The 17,114-nt window shown below is 41.8% G+C and overlaps 1 pseudogene; it reads left to right on the top strand.

Moving 5' to 3' along the window:
- Positions 1-15,424, top strand: part of LOC139757577 (cytochrome P450 3A41-like) — a 79,729-nt pseudogene extending 64,305 nt beyond the window's left edge.
- Positions 15,425-17,114: the final 1,690 nt, after the last annotated feature.

Genomic DNA, 17,114 nt, shown 5'->3' on the forward strand with positions numbered 1-17,114 from the left:
TGCAATCTGTTGGGGATGAGAGGGCCTCAGGAGTGAGTCTGTTGTTGTTCGCCTTCCACACATTCTTCAACGTTCCCAGAACCATCGTCCCTTACCCAAACCTGTGACTCACTTCAGCTTCCATGTTTCCATCAGCTGCAAAATTCACTCCCAGATATCTAAAACACTTTTCTTCCTCCAGTTTTTCTCCATTCAAACTTACCTCTCAATTTACTTGTCCCTCAACCCTACTGAAGCTAATAAACTTGCTCTTATTCACATTTACTCTCAGCTTTCTTCTTTCACACACTTTACTAAACTCAGTCACCAACTTCTGCATTTTCTCATCCGAATCAGCAATCAGCGCTGTATCATCAGCGAGCATTAACTAATTCACTTACCAATCCCCATCATCCACAACAGACTGCATACTTGCCCCTATCTCCAAAACTCTTGCATTCACCTCCCTAACAACCCCATCCATAAACGAATTAAACAACCATGGAGACATCACGTACCCCTGCCGCAACCAACATTCACTTGGAACCAATCATTTCACTGCTTCTAGCAACTTACCTCCCACATCATATCCTCTTAGTACCTTCCAAAGGGCATCTCTGTCAACTTTATCATATGCCTTCTCCAGATCCATAAATGCTACATACAAATACATCTGTTTTTCTATTTCTCACATACATTCTTCAAAGCATACTTCTGATCCACACATCCTCTACCATTTCTGAAACCACACTGGTTTTCCCCAATCTAATGCTCTGTACATGCCTTCACCCTCTCAATCAGTACCCTCCCATATAATTTCCCAGGAATACTCAAAAATCTATACCTCTGTAATTTCAACACTCACCTTGATCCCTCTGCCTTTATACAATGGCACTATGCATATATTACGCAAATCCTCACGCTCTTCACTTTGAACCATACATACATTGAATATTCTCACCAACTAGTCAACAACACAGTCACCCCCTTTTTTGATAAATTCCACTGCATTACCATCAAAACCCGCTGCCTTGCCGGCTTCCATCTTCCGCAAAGCTTTCACTGTCCCTTCTCTTTTTACCAAACCATTCTCCTTGACCCCTCTCACTTCGCACACCACCTCGACCGCTTTATCATCTTATGCGCTATCTTAACCTCCTTCCAAACCATCTTTTATTCTCCCTAAGATTTAATGATACTCTCTCACCCCAACTCTCATTTGCCCTATTTTTCACTAATTGCACCTTTCTCTTGACTTTACGCCTCTTTCTTTTATACATTTCCCAGTCATTCACACTACTTCCCTGCAGAAATCGTCCAAATGCCTCTCTCTTCTCTTTCACTAACAATCTTACTTTTTCATCCCACCACTCGCTACTCTTTCAAATCTCCCACAAGCATCTTTTGCGCAAGCCATCGCTGCCTCTTGAAATACATGCCTTTCCTCCGCCACTCCCCTTCCGTCATTTGCTCTCACCTTTTTCAATTCTGCACTCAATCTCTCCTGATACTTCCTCACACAAGTCTCCTTTCCAAGCTCACATGCTCTCACCACTCTCTTCACCCCAAAATTCTCTCTCATTCTAAAAACCACTACAAAACGTCACCTTCGCCTCCATAAGATAATGATCAGACATCCTTCCAGCTGCTCCTCTCAGCACATTAACATCCAAAAGTTTCTCTTTCATGCGCCTATGAATTAACCCCTTATTTCAATTACGCTCTCTGGCCATTATTATTATTATTATTATTATTATTATTATTATTATTATTATTATTATTATTATTATTATTATTATCTATATTATTATTAATTACTATTATAATGATGATTGTAATGATAATGAAAATAATAATAATAATAATGATAATAATAATAATGATAATAATAATAATAATAATAATAATAATAATAATAATAATAATAATAATAACAATAATAATGATAATAATAGTAATCCCCTTTTCCTGCGTCAGCGAGGTAGCGCCAGGAAACTGACGAAAAGAGGCCCATTCACTCATACACACACACACACACACACACACTCACACACACACACACACACACACACACACACACACACACACACATATATATATATATATATATATCCCTGGAGATAGGGGAGAAAGAATACTTCCCACGCATTCCTCACGTGTCGTAGAAGGCGACTACAGGGGACGGGAGCGAAGGGCCAGAAACCCTCCCCTCCTTGTATTTTAACTTTCTAAAAGGGGAAACAGAAGAAGGAGTCACGCGGGGAGTGCTCATCATCCTCGAAGGCTCAGACTGGGATGTCTAAATGTGTGTGGATGTAACGAAGATGAGAAAAAAGGAGAGATAGGTAGTATGTTTCAGGAAAGGAACCTGGATGTTTTGGCTCTGAGTGAAACGAAGCTCAAGGGTAAAGGGGAAGAGTGGTTTGAGAATGTCTTGGGAGTAAAGTCAGGGGTTGGTGAGAGGACAAGAGCAAGGGAAGGAGTAGCACTACTCCTGAAACAGAAGTTTTGGGAGTATGTGATAGAGTGTAAGAAAGTAAATTCTAGATTGATATGGGTAAAACTGAAAGATGATGGAGAGAGATGGGTGATTATTGGTGCATATGCACCTGGGCATGAGAAGAAAAATCATGAGAGGCAAGTGTTTTGGGAGCAGCTGAATGAGTGTGTTAGTGGTTTTGAAGCACAAGACCGGGTTATAGTGATGGGTGATTTGAATGCAAAGGTGAGTAATGTGGCAGTTGAGGGAATAATTGGTATACATGGGGTGTTCAGAGTTGTAAACGGAAATGGTGAAGAGCTTGTAGATTTACGTGCTAAAAGAGGATTGGTGATTGGGAATACCTGGGTTAAAAAGCGAGATATGCATAAGTATACGTATGTAAGTAGGAGAGATGGCAAGAGAGCGTTATTGGATTACGTGTCAATTGATAGGCGCGCGAAAGAGACTTTTGGATGTTAATGTGCTGAGAGGTGCAACTGGAGGGATGTCTGATCATTATCTTGTGGAGGCGAAAGGGAAGATTTGTAGGGGTTTTCAGAAAAAAAGAGAGAATGTTGGGGTGAAGAGAGTTGTGAGAGGAAGTGAGCTTGGGAAGGAGACTTGTATGAGGAAGTACCAGGAAAGACTGAGTACAGAATGGAAAAACGTGAGAACAAAGGAGGTAAGCGGAGTGGGGGAGGAATGGGATGTATTTAGGGAAGCAGTGATGGCTTTGCGCAAAAGATGCTTGTGGCATGAGAAGCGTGGGAGGTGGGTTGATTAGAAAGGGTAGTGAGTGGTGGGATGAAGAAGTAAGATTATTAGTGAAAGAGAAGAGAGAGACATTTGGACGATTTTTACAAGGAAAAAATGAAAGTAAGTGTGAGATGTATAAAAGAAAGAGGCAGGAGGTCAAGAGAAAGGTGCAAGAGGTGAAAAAGAGGGCAAATGAGAGTTGGCGTGAGAGAGTATCATTAAATTTTAGGGAGAATAAAAAGATGTTTTGGAAGGAGGTAAATAAAGTGCGTAAGACAAGGGAGCAAATGGGAACTTCAGTGAAGGGGGCTAATGGGGAAGTGAAAACAAAGTAGTGGTGATGTGAGAAGTAGATGGAGTGAGTATTTTGAAGGTTTGTTGAATGTGTTTGAAGATAGAGTGGCAGATATAGGGTGTTTTGGTCGAGATGGTGTGCAAAGTGAGAGGGTTAGGGAAAATGATTTGGTAAACAGAGAAAAGGTAGTAAAAGCTTTGTGGAAGATGAAAGCCGGCAAGGCAGCAGGTTTGGATGGTATTGCAGTGGAATTTATTAAAAAAAGAGGGTGACTGTATTGTTGACTGGTTGGTAAGGTTATTTAATGTATGTATGATTCATGGTGAGGTGACTGGGGATCGGCGGAATGCTTGCATCGTGCCATTGTACGAAGGCAAAGGGGATAAGAGTGAGTGCTCAAATTACAGAGGTATAAGTTTTTTGAGTATTCCTAGTAAATTATATGGGAGGGTATTGATTGAGAGGGTGAAGGCATGTACAGAGCATCAGATTCTGGAAGAGCAGTGTGGTTTCAGAAGTGGTAGAGGATGTGTGGATCAGGTGTGTGCTTTGAAGAATGTATGTGAGAAATACTTAGAAAATCAAAAGGATTTGTATGTTGCTTTTTTGGATCTGGAGAATGCATACGATAGAGTTGATAGAGATGCTCTGTGGAAGGTATTAAAAATATATGGTGTGGGAGGCAAGTTGTTAGAAGCAGTGAAAAGTTTTTATCGAGGATGTAAAGTATGTGTACGTGTAGGAAGAGAGGAAAGTTATTGGTTCTCAGTGAATGTCGGTTTGCGGCAGGGGTGTGTGATGTCTCCATGGTTGTTTAATTTGTTTATGGATGGGGTTGCTAGGGAGGTGAATGCAAGAGTTTTGGAAAGAGGGGCAAGTATGCAGTCTGTTGTAGATGAGAGAGCTTGGGAAGTGAGTCAGTTGTTGTTCGCTGATGATACATCGCTAGTGGCTGATTCATGTGAGAAACTGCAGAAGCTGGTGACTGAGTTTGGTAAAGTGTGTGAAAAAAGAAAGGTAAGAGTAAATGTGAATAAGAGCAAGGTTATTAGGTACAGTTGGGTCGAGGGTCAAGGCAATTGGGAGGTAAATTTGAATGGTGAAAAACTGGAGGAAGTGTTTAGATATCTGTAAGTGGATCTGGCAGCGAATGGAACCATGGAAGTGGAAGTGAATAAGAGGGTGGGGGAGGGGGCGAAAATTCTGGGAGCCTTGAAGAATGTGTGGAAGTCGAGAACATTATCTCGGAAATCAAAAATGGGTATGTTTGAAGGAAAAGTGGTTCCAAGAATGTTGTATGGTTGCGAGGCGTGGGCTATGGATAGATTTGTTCACAGGAGGGGGGATGTGCTGGAAATGAGATGTTTGAGGACAATATTGGGTGTGAGTAATGGAGGAGAAGAGGGTGTTTTAAAATAGTTTGGTCACATGGAGAGAACGATTGAGGAAAGATTGACCAAGAGGATATATGTGTCAGAGATGGAGGGAACGAGGAGAAGTGGGAGACCAAATTGGAGGTGGAAAGATGGTGTGAAAAAGATTTTGAGTGATCGGGTCCTGAACATGCTAGAGGGTGAAAGGCGTGCAAGGAATAGAGTGAATTGGACCGATGTGGTATACCGGGGTCGACGTGCTGTCAATAGATTGAACCAGGGCATGTGAAGCGTCTGGGGTAAACCATGGAAAGTTCTTTGAGACCTGGTTGTGAAAATGGAGCTCTAGTTTCGGTGCATTATTACATGACAGCTAGAGACTGAGTGTGAACGAATGGGGCCTTTGGTGTTTTTCCTAGCGCTACCTCGCACACATGAGGGGGGAGGGTGTTGTTATTCCATGTGTGGCGAGGTGAACAAATAAAGGTAGACAGTATGAATTATGTGCATGTGTATATATGTGTATGTCTGTGTGTATATATATGTGTGTAGATTGAGATCTATAGGTATGTATATTTGCGTGTGTGGACGTGTATGTATATACATGTGTATGTGGGTGGGTTGGGCCTTTCGTCTGTTTCCTTGCGCTACCTCGCTAACGCGGGGGACAGCGACAAAGCAAATAATGATAATAATGATATTAATATATATATATATATATATATATATATATATATATATATATATATATATATATATATATATTCATTTATTTATTTATTTATTTATTTATTTATATTTCATTATACTTTGTCGCTGTCTCCCGCGTTAGCGAGGTAGCGCGAGGAAGCAGACAAAAGAATGGCCCAGCCCACCCACATACACATGTATATACATACTCGTCCACACACGCATATATACATACCTATACATCTCAACTTATACATATATATACATAAACAGACATGTACATATATACACATGTACATAATTCATACTTTCTTCTTTTATTCATTCCCTTCGCCACACGTCCAGACATGAAATGACAACTCCCTCCCCTTGCATGCGCGCGAGATAGCGCTAGGAAAAGACCACAAAGGCCATATTCGTTAGCAATCAGTCTCTAGCTGTCATGTATAATGCACCGAAACCACATCTCCCTTTCCACATCCAGGCCCCACAAAATTTTCCATGGTCTACCCCAGACACTTCACATGCCCTGGTTCAATCCATTGACAACACGTCGACCCCGGTATACCGCATCGTTCGAATTCACTCTATTCCTTGCACGCCTTTCATCTTCCTGCATGTTCAGGCCCCAATCGCTCAAAATCTCTTTCACTCCATCTTTCCACCTCCAATTTGGTCTTCCACTTCTCCTCGTTCCTTCCACCTCTGAAACAATATCCTCTTTGTCAGTCTTTCCTCAATCATTCTCTCCATGTGATCAAACCATTTCAAAACACACTATTCTTTTCTCTCAACCACACTCCTTTTATTACCACACATGTCTCTTACTCTTTCATTACTTACTCGATCAAACCACCTCACACTACATAGTGTCCTCTGACATCTCATTTCCAACACATCCACCCTCCTCCGCACAACTCTATCTATAGCCCTCGCCTCGCAGACATATGACATTGTAGGAACCACTGTTCCTTCAACCCTACCCATTTTTGCTTTCCGAGATAATGTCCTCGCCTTCCACACATTTTTCAACGCTCCCAGAACTTTCGCCCACTCTCCCACCCTGTAACTCACTTTCACTTCCATGGTTCCATCCGCTGCCAAATCCACTCCTAGATATCTAAAACACATCACTTCCTCCAGTTTTTCCACATTCAAACTTAGCTCCCAATTGACTTGTCCCCAAACCCTACTGTACCTAATAACCTTGCTCTTATTCATATTTACTCTCAGCTTCTTCTTTCATACACTTTACCAAACTCAGTCACCAGTTTCTGCAGTTTCTCACCCGAATCAGCCACCCGCGCTGTATCATCAGCGAACAACAGCTGACTCACTTCCCAAGCTCTCTCATCCACTACAGACTGCATACTTGCCCCTCACTCCAAAACTCTTGCATTCACCTACCGAAAAACCCCATCCATAAACAAATTAAACAACCATGGAAACATCACGCACCCCTGCCGCAAACCGACATTCACTGAGAACCAATCACTTTCCTCTCTTCCTTCTCGTACACATGCCTTACATCCTCGATAAAAAATGTTCACTGTTTATAGTAACTTGCCTTCCACACCATATCTTCTTAATATGGTGGATGTGTTGAGAATGATATGTTCGTGGACAATATGTGAAGTGAGACTGTTTGATCGATGAAGTAATGAAATGGTAAGAGAGATGCGTGGTAATAAAAAAGAGTGTGGTTTAGAGAGCAGTACAGGGTGTTTTGAAGTGGTTTGGTCACATGGAGAGAATGAGTGAGGAAAGATTAACAAAGTGTATATATTTGTCAGAGTTGGAGGGAACGAGGAGAAGTGGAAAACCAAATTAGAGGTGGAAGGATGGAGTGAGAAAGATTTTGAGCGATCGGGGCTTGAACATGCAGGAGGGTGAAAGGCGTGCAAGGAATAGGGTGAATTAGAACGATGTGGTATACCGGGGTCGACGTGCTGTCAATGGATTGAAACAGGGCATGTGAAGCGTCTGGGGCAAAGTATGGAAAGTTTTGTGGTGCCTGAATGTGGAAAGGGAGGTGGGGTTTCGGTGAATTATACATGACAGCTAGAGACTGCGTGTGAACGAATGTGGCCTTTGTTGTCTTTTCCTAGCTTACCTGGCACGCATGCGTGGGAAGGGGGTTGTCATATCATGTGTAGCGGGGTAGCGACGGAAATGAATAAAGACAGCAAGTATGAATTATGCCCATGTGTATATATGTATATGTGGATCAGGTGTTTGCTTTCAAGAATGTATGTGAGAAATACTTAGAAAAGCAAATGGATTTGTATGTAGCATTTATGGATCTGGAGAAGGCATATGATAGAGTTGATAGGAAGGTATTAAGGAAGGTATTAAGAATATATGGTGTGGGAGGAAAGTTGTTAGAAGCAGTGAAAAGTTTTTATCGAGGATGTAAGGCATGTGTACGTGTAGGAAGAGAGGAAAGTGATTGGTTCTCGGTGAATGTAGGTTTGCGGCAGGGGTGTGTGATGTCTCCATGGTTGTTTAATTTGTTTATGGATGGGGTTGTTAGGGAGGTAAATGCAAGAGTTTTGGAAAGAGGGGCAAGTATGAAGTCTGTTGGGGATGAGAGAGCTTGGGAAGTGAGTCAGTTGTTGTTCGCTGATGATACAGCGCTGGTGGCTGATTCATGTGAGAAACTGCAGAAGCTGGTGACTGAGTTTGGTAACGTGTGTGAAAGAAGAAAGTTAAGAGTAAATGTGAATAAGAGCAAGGTTATTAGGTACAGTAGGGTTGAGGGTCAAGTCAATTGGGACGTAAGTTTGAATGGAGAAAAACTGGAGGAAGTAAAGTGTTTTAGATATCTGGGAGTGGATCTGGCAGCGGATGGAACCATGGAAGCGGAAATGGATCATAGGGTGGGGGAGGGGGCGAAAATTCTGGGAGCCTTGAAGAATGTGTGGAAGTCGAGAACATTATCTCGGAAAGCAAAAATGGGTATGTTTGAAGGAATAGTGGTTCCAACAATGTTGTATGGTTGCGAGGCGTGGGCTATGGATAGAGTTGTGCGCAGGAGGATGGATGTGCTGGAAATGAGAAGTTTGAGTACAATGTGTGATGTGAGGTGGTTTGATCGAGTAAGTAACGTAAGGGTAAGAGAGATGTATGGAAATAAAAAGAGCGTGGTTGAGAGAGCAGAAGAGGGTGTTTTGAAATGGTTTGGGCACATGGAGAGAATGAGTGAGGAAAGGATGACCAAGAGGATATATGTGTCGGAGGTGGAGGGAACGAGGAGAAGTGGGAGACCAAATTGGAGGTGGAAAGATGGAGTGAAAAAGATTTTGTGTGATCGGGGCCTGAACATGCAGGAGGGTGAAAGGAGTGCAAGGAATAGAGTGAATTGGATCGATGTGGTATACCGGGGTTGACGTGCTGTCAGTGTATTGAATCAGGGCATGTGAAGCGTCTGGGGTAAACCATGGAAAGCTCTGTAGGTATGTATATTTTGCGTGTGTGGACGTATGTATATACATGTGTATGGGGGTGGGTTGGGCCATTTCTTCGTCTGTTTCCTTGCGCTACCTCGCAAACGCGGGAGACAGTGGCAAAGCAAAAGAAAAAAAATATATATATATATATGTGTGTATATATATATATATATATATATATATATATATATATACATATTATTATTATTATTATTATTATTTTGCTTAGTCGCTGTCTCCCGCGTTAGCGAGGTAGCGCAAGGAAACAGACGAAAGGATGGCCCAACCCGCCCACATACACAAGTATATACATGCACGTCCACACACGCAAATATACATACCTATACATCTCAATGTACACATACATATACACACACAGAACTATACATATATACACATGTACATAATTCATACTGTCTGCCTTTATTTGTTCCCATCGCCACCTCGCCACACATGGAATAACAACCCCCTCCCCCTCATGTGTGCGAGGTAGCGCTAGGAAAAGACACCAAAGGCCCCATTCGTTCACACTGAGTCTCTAGCTGTCATGTAATAATGCACCGAAACCACAGCTCCCTTTCCACATCCAGGCCCCACACAACTTTCCATGGTTTACCCCAGACGCTTCACATGCCCTGGTTCAATCCATTGACAGCAGGTCGACCCCGGTATACCACATTGTTCCAATTCACTCTATTCCTTGCCCGCTTTTCACCCTCCTGCATGTTCAGACCCCGATCACTCAAAATCTTTTTCACTCCATCTTTCCACCTCCAATTTGGTCTCCCACTTCTCCTCGTTCCCTCCACCTCGGACATATATATCCTCTTGGTCAATCTTTCCTCACTCATAATCTCCATGTGACCAAACCATTTCAAAACACCCTCTTCTGCTCTCTCAACCACACTCTTTTTATTTCCACACATCTCTCTTACCCTTACATTACTTACTCGAACAAACCACCTCACAACACATACTGTCGTCAAACATCTCATTTCCAGCACATCCACCCTCCTGTGCACAACTCTATCCACAGCCCACGCCTCGCAACCATACAACATTGTTGGAACTACTATTCCTTCAAACATACCCATTTTTGCTTTCCTAGATAATGTTCTCGACTTCCAAATGTTCTTCAAGGCTCCAAGAATTTTCGACCCCTCCCCACCCTGTGGAGGGTGGGAGGGTTGTCAAAAAGTAATAATTGATCATTAGCTTTCTGGAATTATGTTTTGACTATGACAGACATGGTGAGATTACTTATGTCAAGTATTCCATCCTTAGATTCGAGGATGGATATGAGTCACTCATAAGCAAGTATGCGTCAATCATTTTCCAGTTATTAACTTGGTTTTAGTACATCCTGTATAGAAGAACGAATTATTGAAAATCTTCTGTCGTTACTGTTGTTTTCATTCAGGATGTAGAAGGTAGGAATTAATATGAGGTAATCAAAAGAAAGAAATTAAGATCTAAACGTAACGCGGAAGGGCAGTAGATGTTTTACCATATCAGTGGATGCTTGGTTACTGTGTTCTAGTTGGTGTAAACGAACTTGATGAAGTACGGTAGACGCGAGAGAGACAACTCGAGTAGGGTAATTTTTTTTGTTTGTTTCTCCCATACTTGTCAGCTGTTTTCCACATTAGCAGGGTAGAAACCACAGCCCTATGGACTTTTTTATGGTTTCCCCCAGGCGCTTCACATGATCTTGTTCAGTCCACTGACTGCATCTCGCCCTCTGTATTCCAAATGGTTCCTATTCATTTTGTTCCTTGCAGGCCTTTCACCCTTCTTAATGTTGAGTCCCCAATCACTCGAAATCGTTTTCACTCTATCCTTCCATTTTGGTAGATTTGGCAGACATGATGTATGACTTTTGCGTTATTATGATAATACATAATCATGAGATTTTTTTAATGCTTTATTGAAAGATAGAGAGTGTGTTTAATGATCCATAGGCTGTCGTCTTCTGCTTATCACAAATAACGCGATGTTTAGAACTATAAAAAAGATATTCCAATCATGGTCTTATCTTCATGGTGGTTTTTGTCCTGGTTTTGCGTGAATACTAGAGTTATCGGGAAAAGCTGAATAATACGACAGTTTGAAAATTTGGCGTCACTCAGATGGATGTAAGAGAGAGAGAGAGAGAGAGAGAGAGAGAGAGAGAGAGAGAGAGAGAGAGAGAGAGAGAGAGAGAGAGAGAGAGAGAGAGAGAGAGAGAGAGAGAGAGAGAGAGAGTATAAGAAAAATATCTACTGAGTAGTTGAGATTCCTACAACCATCCTTACTAGCAGCAAGTCTGCAGATGACAGGGGCTCATCACTCACTCTAACAACTCGGAGGGAGTGAATGGGGACTGGGCCACCACCTGCTGCAGTGGTCCAGAGGAAGATAACCGAAGCCTATCATATGCTTGTCTCTTTATATCTATCAAACAATTTTCATAAGTGTTTGTTGTTGCCCTGTATTCTTTGGAAGAATTTTGCTAGACTTTCTTGCGTCCTGAACATGTACAATAACCGAACTCATCGTTGATAATATATTTTCAGCGATGCGGTTTGCCCTCATGGAAGCAAAGGTGGCCTTGGCGAAGATGATATTAGCAGCAGAACTGCAGCTGGCACCGGGACATGAAGAGATTCAGCTGGAATTTGGTATGGGAATCATCAGGCCCAAGGAAGGTGTCAAACTGGTACTCACATCACTTAGGGAGGAGTGAGGCAACGTGTGACTAACAAGTTTTAAGTATCGTTTGCAGGATTGAGGTTCAAAATTTAACAAAAAGTAACTACCACACCTCTCGTAAACAAGCAACGATATCTCTAATAGAGCATTTTAGATCATAATTTTTGATCTAATATATATATATATATATATATATATATATATATATATATATATATATATATATTTATATATATATATATATATATATATATATATATATATATATATATATATATATATATATATATCTTCCTAAGCTACATGTCCCATTTATACCTTAATTTGTAGGCCTCCCGCAGCGCTCGGGAATTACCGCCTCCACTAGGAGTGGTTCTGTTGTGTGTGTGTCTGTTTGTCTGGGGAAAAGATCGAGCATTTTAGGAACGAGCTCAGTGCTGTTATTTTGGTAATGGCATCTAGAGGAGTATCTAAGATATATTGAATCTATGTTTGTAGTGATGTAGAGATGAGTTTTTCCTAAAAATCTTTGTTCCCTGCAATTCTCAAAGAATTAAAGAAAACGTGCCAAGTAATTACAATTAATGTTGCACTTGATTGTACCAGTTTTGAAGGGAATATTACATTGCAAAAGAAGTCTAAAGATACAAAAGACATATAGGTGTGTATGTATATATTCATGCAAAGAATGTTTTGATAATGTATATTGGAGGTAGTGTGAGCTGAATGATCAGAGGGGTATTGCTTGTCATGTGGTGTATCGGTTAGCGTTCCCGGCCGTGATCCATTCGCGCGCCGCCCAGGATGGAGCACATAGGTTCGAATCCTGTTTGCGGCAGTCGGTCCACAGTCAACCCTGCTGTTCATCCACCCCAAGGGGTTGGTCGATAAAATAGGTACCTGCCTCAGGCGAGATTATATATATATATATATATATATATATATATATATATATATATATATATATATATATATATTTTTTTTTTTTTTTTTTTTTTTTTTTTTTTTTTTATACTTTGTCGCTGTCTCCCGCGTCTGCGAGGTAGCGCAAGGAAACAGACGAAAGAAATGGCCCAACCCCCCCCATACACATGTACATACACACGTCCACACACGCAAATATACATACCTACACAGCTTTCCATGGTTTACCCCAGACGCTTCACATGCCTTGATTCAATCCACTGACAGCACGTCAACCCCTGTATACCACATCGCTCCAATTCACTCTATTCCTTGCCCTCCTTTCACCCTCCTGCATGTTCAGGCCCCGATCACACAAAATCCTTTTCACTCCATCTTTCCACCTCCAATTTGGTCTCCCTCTTCTCCTCGTTCCCTCCACCTCCGACACATATATCCTCTTGGTCAATCTTTCCTCACTCATTCTCTCCATGTGCCCAAACCACTTCAAAACACCCTCTTCTGCTCTCTCAACCACGCTCTTTTTATTTCCACACATCTCTCTTACCCTTACGTTACTTACTCGATCAAACCACCTCACACCACACATTGTCCTCAAACATCTCATTTCCAGCACATCCATCCTCCTACGCACAACTCTATCCATAGCCCACGCCTCGCAACCATACAACATTGTTGGAACTACTATTCCTTCAAACATACCCATTTTTGCTTTCCGGGTATATATATATATATATATATATATATATATATATATATATATATATGATTAATGGGATGACCTTGATTAGGGCCCCAGTTAACATAAAAAAAGATATATGATTGACCACAAAAACTGCAACCTTTTCTTCAAATCTAATTGTCGGAAGAAGAATTGTTGAGTGTAGTTTAACTATTATACCTCCATTAAGATTTCAGTTGAGCAAGTGAGAAATTATTAACACATTTATAAACTGGTTATGTGTAGTGTAAGACTGGCAAGTGAGGACCAGATAGGTGACTTATCGGTCGAAGGTTACTTGTACCTAGAGGCAAAGATTACGTGAAGTTGGATGTAATGATTACCAGAGCTTGTATATTCGCTGTTGCCTTCATCCACCGTTATCTCTTACCAACTGATAAGGGTTCCACGAGTGGCCGAGCATGTACTGGCTTGATAAAAAAACAAGTCAGCAGAACGTGTGGTTTTTCTTTTTGTTGTTGTTTTCTTTTGTCGTCTTTTGTTTCTTTAACTAAATGCACTGTCGCGACACGAATCCCACTTTGCTGTCATTCCTGATTTGAATTACGACATGACTGTCCTGCCTCAAATCTTTCTGGTCTACGAGAGTCTACAGTAACTAAGGTAATTCATCTTCTGATCGTCTCATTCAACCTGATCGTTCTGAAACTAACTCATCAACTGATAAAAGCCACTTTCTTAGCAACACTCGCTGACAAAAGTCTGTCTACAACTTGATCGAAGCAGTATCGAACTTGTGCTGAGCTCTGACTGCAGCGCCATCTGTGAGGTATCCAACAGTAACACTCTTTACATAGGCGACACTCAGTATTCCGTAGTTTTACTGTATACTTCAGTTTGATATCTTAGTACCCACACTGTCACCTTATCTACCCAGTTTGTAAGGTAAAATGGTACGTCACTGCATAACACCTCGCTCTCATACGTTGCCTGACATTTATCTATTGTTCGAACTTTCAAATATACTTGGAATTGTTGCTCTACATGACACACAACTGTTATTCATTTTTTGTTGTGAAATATTCCATATACTGACTAAATTCATTATAGTAATTCATACATTCCTACTACACAAGTAGCATAGGACGTCTCCTCTGATGTCATATCTGGTTAAGGGAGGCATCATAACAATGTGCTAGTCTGAGAAAATGATGGCTGAGGTAGCAAGAGAGACGCTTCGTTGGCAGGTAGAGGTGTCACTTGACACGACCACGCAGTGGACGACCAAGATAAACCGTTGGTCACGAGGATTCTGCAATTACTAAAGTAGTTCCTGAGAGGCCGATGGCATCAGCAGCGCATATGATTTATAACAGATGGATGCTCTTCCATCCTCGCACGACGCACCATAACCTTAATGCGAATGATATTCAGTATTATGTTCCATCTGCAAAGGGCGGATAAACGAGGTGATTCAAATGAGGATGTTCGCTTACTCTTTGCTCAGGAATACTCAGCATATGACTTCAGGTGCTGAAAGTCTATAACATGAACCAATGAAAAGACTTTTAGATCTATGGGAGCGTGGGCTAGACAGTGCTGGAGGACTAGGAACGCAGAGATATCCCTCTCAGTACATCGCGGAGAGGAGTTGACGTGGGCCTAAGGAACATAAGAACTGGTAAATAGTGATGATCGACATGGAAGATGTCTTGCTGCCCTCTGTGCGTACTATGGCTATCCCTGTTCCTGACACTATCAAGGTCGTGCAGGACCGGAGCCCACTGTACAAGAGTGGCGTAGTAGGAATCGTTTCAGGCACTTCCTGAAGCGGAGAACATTAACTGGACCACCAAAAGGTTGTAACAAAAACCCATTCGTAAGCTCGTGGGCCATCAAGTGCCGGGTTTGGGAGGTAGGAATAATGAGTCGCAAAGGTATGGAGAATACGATGCACATGGTGTGGCGAGACCTTCGACCCAAGTAAGATGTATGGATGAATCTCGTTCAGTCCACGCCGGATAGGATGGTCGAGGTGACAGATGATTGTGAAGGTTGGAGCATAACTGAAAGTAGGTTATGAATAAAGAACTCTCTCTTTAATTGTGTATCATTTTAACACATCATCAAAGTATCATCAAGTTTACTTGGATGAATATTCATGATCATGCCACAAGTTGCACCATTGGACCTGATCACAGAAAATGTTCTTATCTGACATTATATAACAACCTGTCGTTTGGACGGGGAGCCAAAAGTTTGCGGCATTAAAGCAGACTAACAATCAGCAAACGTAAAAAATCTGTTAGCGCGTGTCTTCCCTCAGTATATGCAAAAAATATGGTGACTTTTTATTTTTGGTATGTGCGTGAGGATATCCTATACTAAGGCAAGTAGTCATTCAACAACTGACGACTTTGGTACATCAATCTTTTCTTCCGAGACAGTAGTTTTCAAAGCATAAAAAACAGACCAATCTTTATTTCGAAATTCAAGGACGTTATTCCTAAGGAAATCGAGTCAGTTGTTGCTTGACAGTACAACTTCAAACTATTTAATCCCATATGCATTAGCAGGAGTAAATATCACAGGACAAAGAGGGGGACGATCAGCACGAAACAGTTCTCAACCGCCAAACTGCCCATCTTGGCAATTAACACAATAGTGACCACCCAAAGTTGAGTGCGTGTGTGTTAACTGGGTAGATGAAAAACAGTTGAACAAATAGTGCAATTTCTTGTTATTCTTGCCATCATATGAACAGGACAGAGTTTAATATATTGAAACTAGGCGACGCTTTGACATATATAGTTGTATTTCATAAAGCTTCATAGTTTGTATGTATAGCACAAGGCTTGATATTTGCACAGAGAATAATTAGGAAAAAGCGGCAATAAAACAGCAGCTGTTGTGGGTAGCTTACAGTGGAACACCCATGAAAGACTAACACACAAAAGAGCGACCTCTGCCATCCTGCTCAGTCTCCTTCCTCAGCCTCCCTTAACCCCTCCCCTAATATCATCCTTTCCTTCTATACACTCATCGCTCGATGATGTATACCCGATCAACCAATCATTTCTTCCTCTTCACGCTCTACCTCCCTCCCTCATTCCTAACCTTTTCTCTCCCTTCATTCTTCTCGATCTTCCTCCTTCCTTCACGCTCGCTCCCTCTCCCTTCCTTCACATCCTTCCGCCTCACTAACCCTCTCTCAACCCTTAACCATCATATTGTATTTTTTTTTTTTCGCCCGTGTCCCTCCTTCCTTCTTTCTAACTCTTTATCATCTCCCTCACACTCTTCCTCCTTCCTGGGTTTCTGTTCCTCCTTGCTCTCTCCCTGCGTCATCGCTCTTCATAAAGTCCCATTTATCTACCCTACACCCCCCCCTCCCCCATTCTTCACTCTACCCCGAACAATACTCCTTCCCTACCCTGTAATCCTACCTTACACTTCTCTCCCACCCTTCCTCACCCTCCTGTACCAAACCCCTACCCTATCCAGTAACCCTGCCTTACACCTTCCCTTCAGTACCAAACCCCTCCCCTACCCCATCATCTACCGCAACACCCCACCTCCCCCTTCCTCACTCCCTAATACAATACCTCTCCCCTCCAACCCCGCTACACCGTCCACATGTAAGTTATCGCTTTAACTTTGTCAGTGACTTGATAAAGCTCGCCAAAATGAAACGTTGTCATTTAGATAGAGGATTTTCCGAATAGAGTGATTTATTTCAAACGCGGTCATGCCACGTAACCTCTAAGTTTAACATAAAACCCAGGAACTCTTA

This window comes from Panulirus ornatus, chromosome 27, assembly GCF_036320965.1.
Source record: "Panulirus ornatus isolate Po-2019 chromosome 27, ASM3632096v1, whole genome shotgun sequence".
NCBI lineage: Eukaryota > Metazoa > Arthropoda > Malacostraca > Decapoda > Palinuridae > Panulirus > Panulirus ornatus.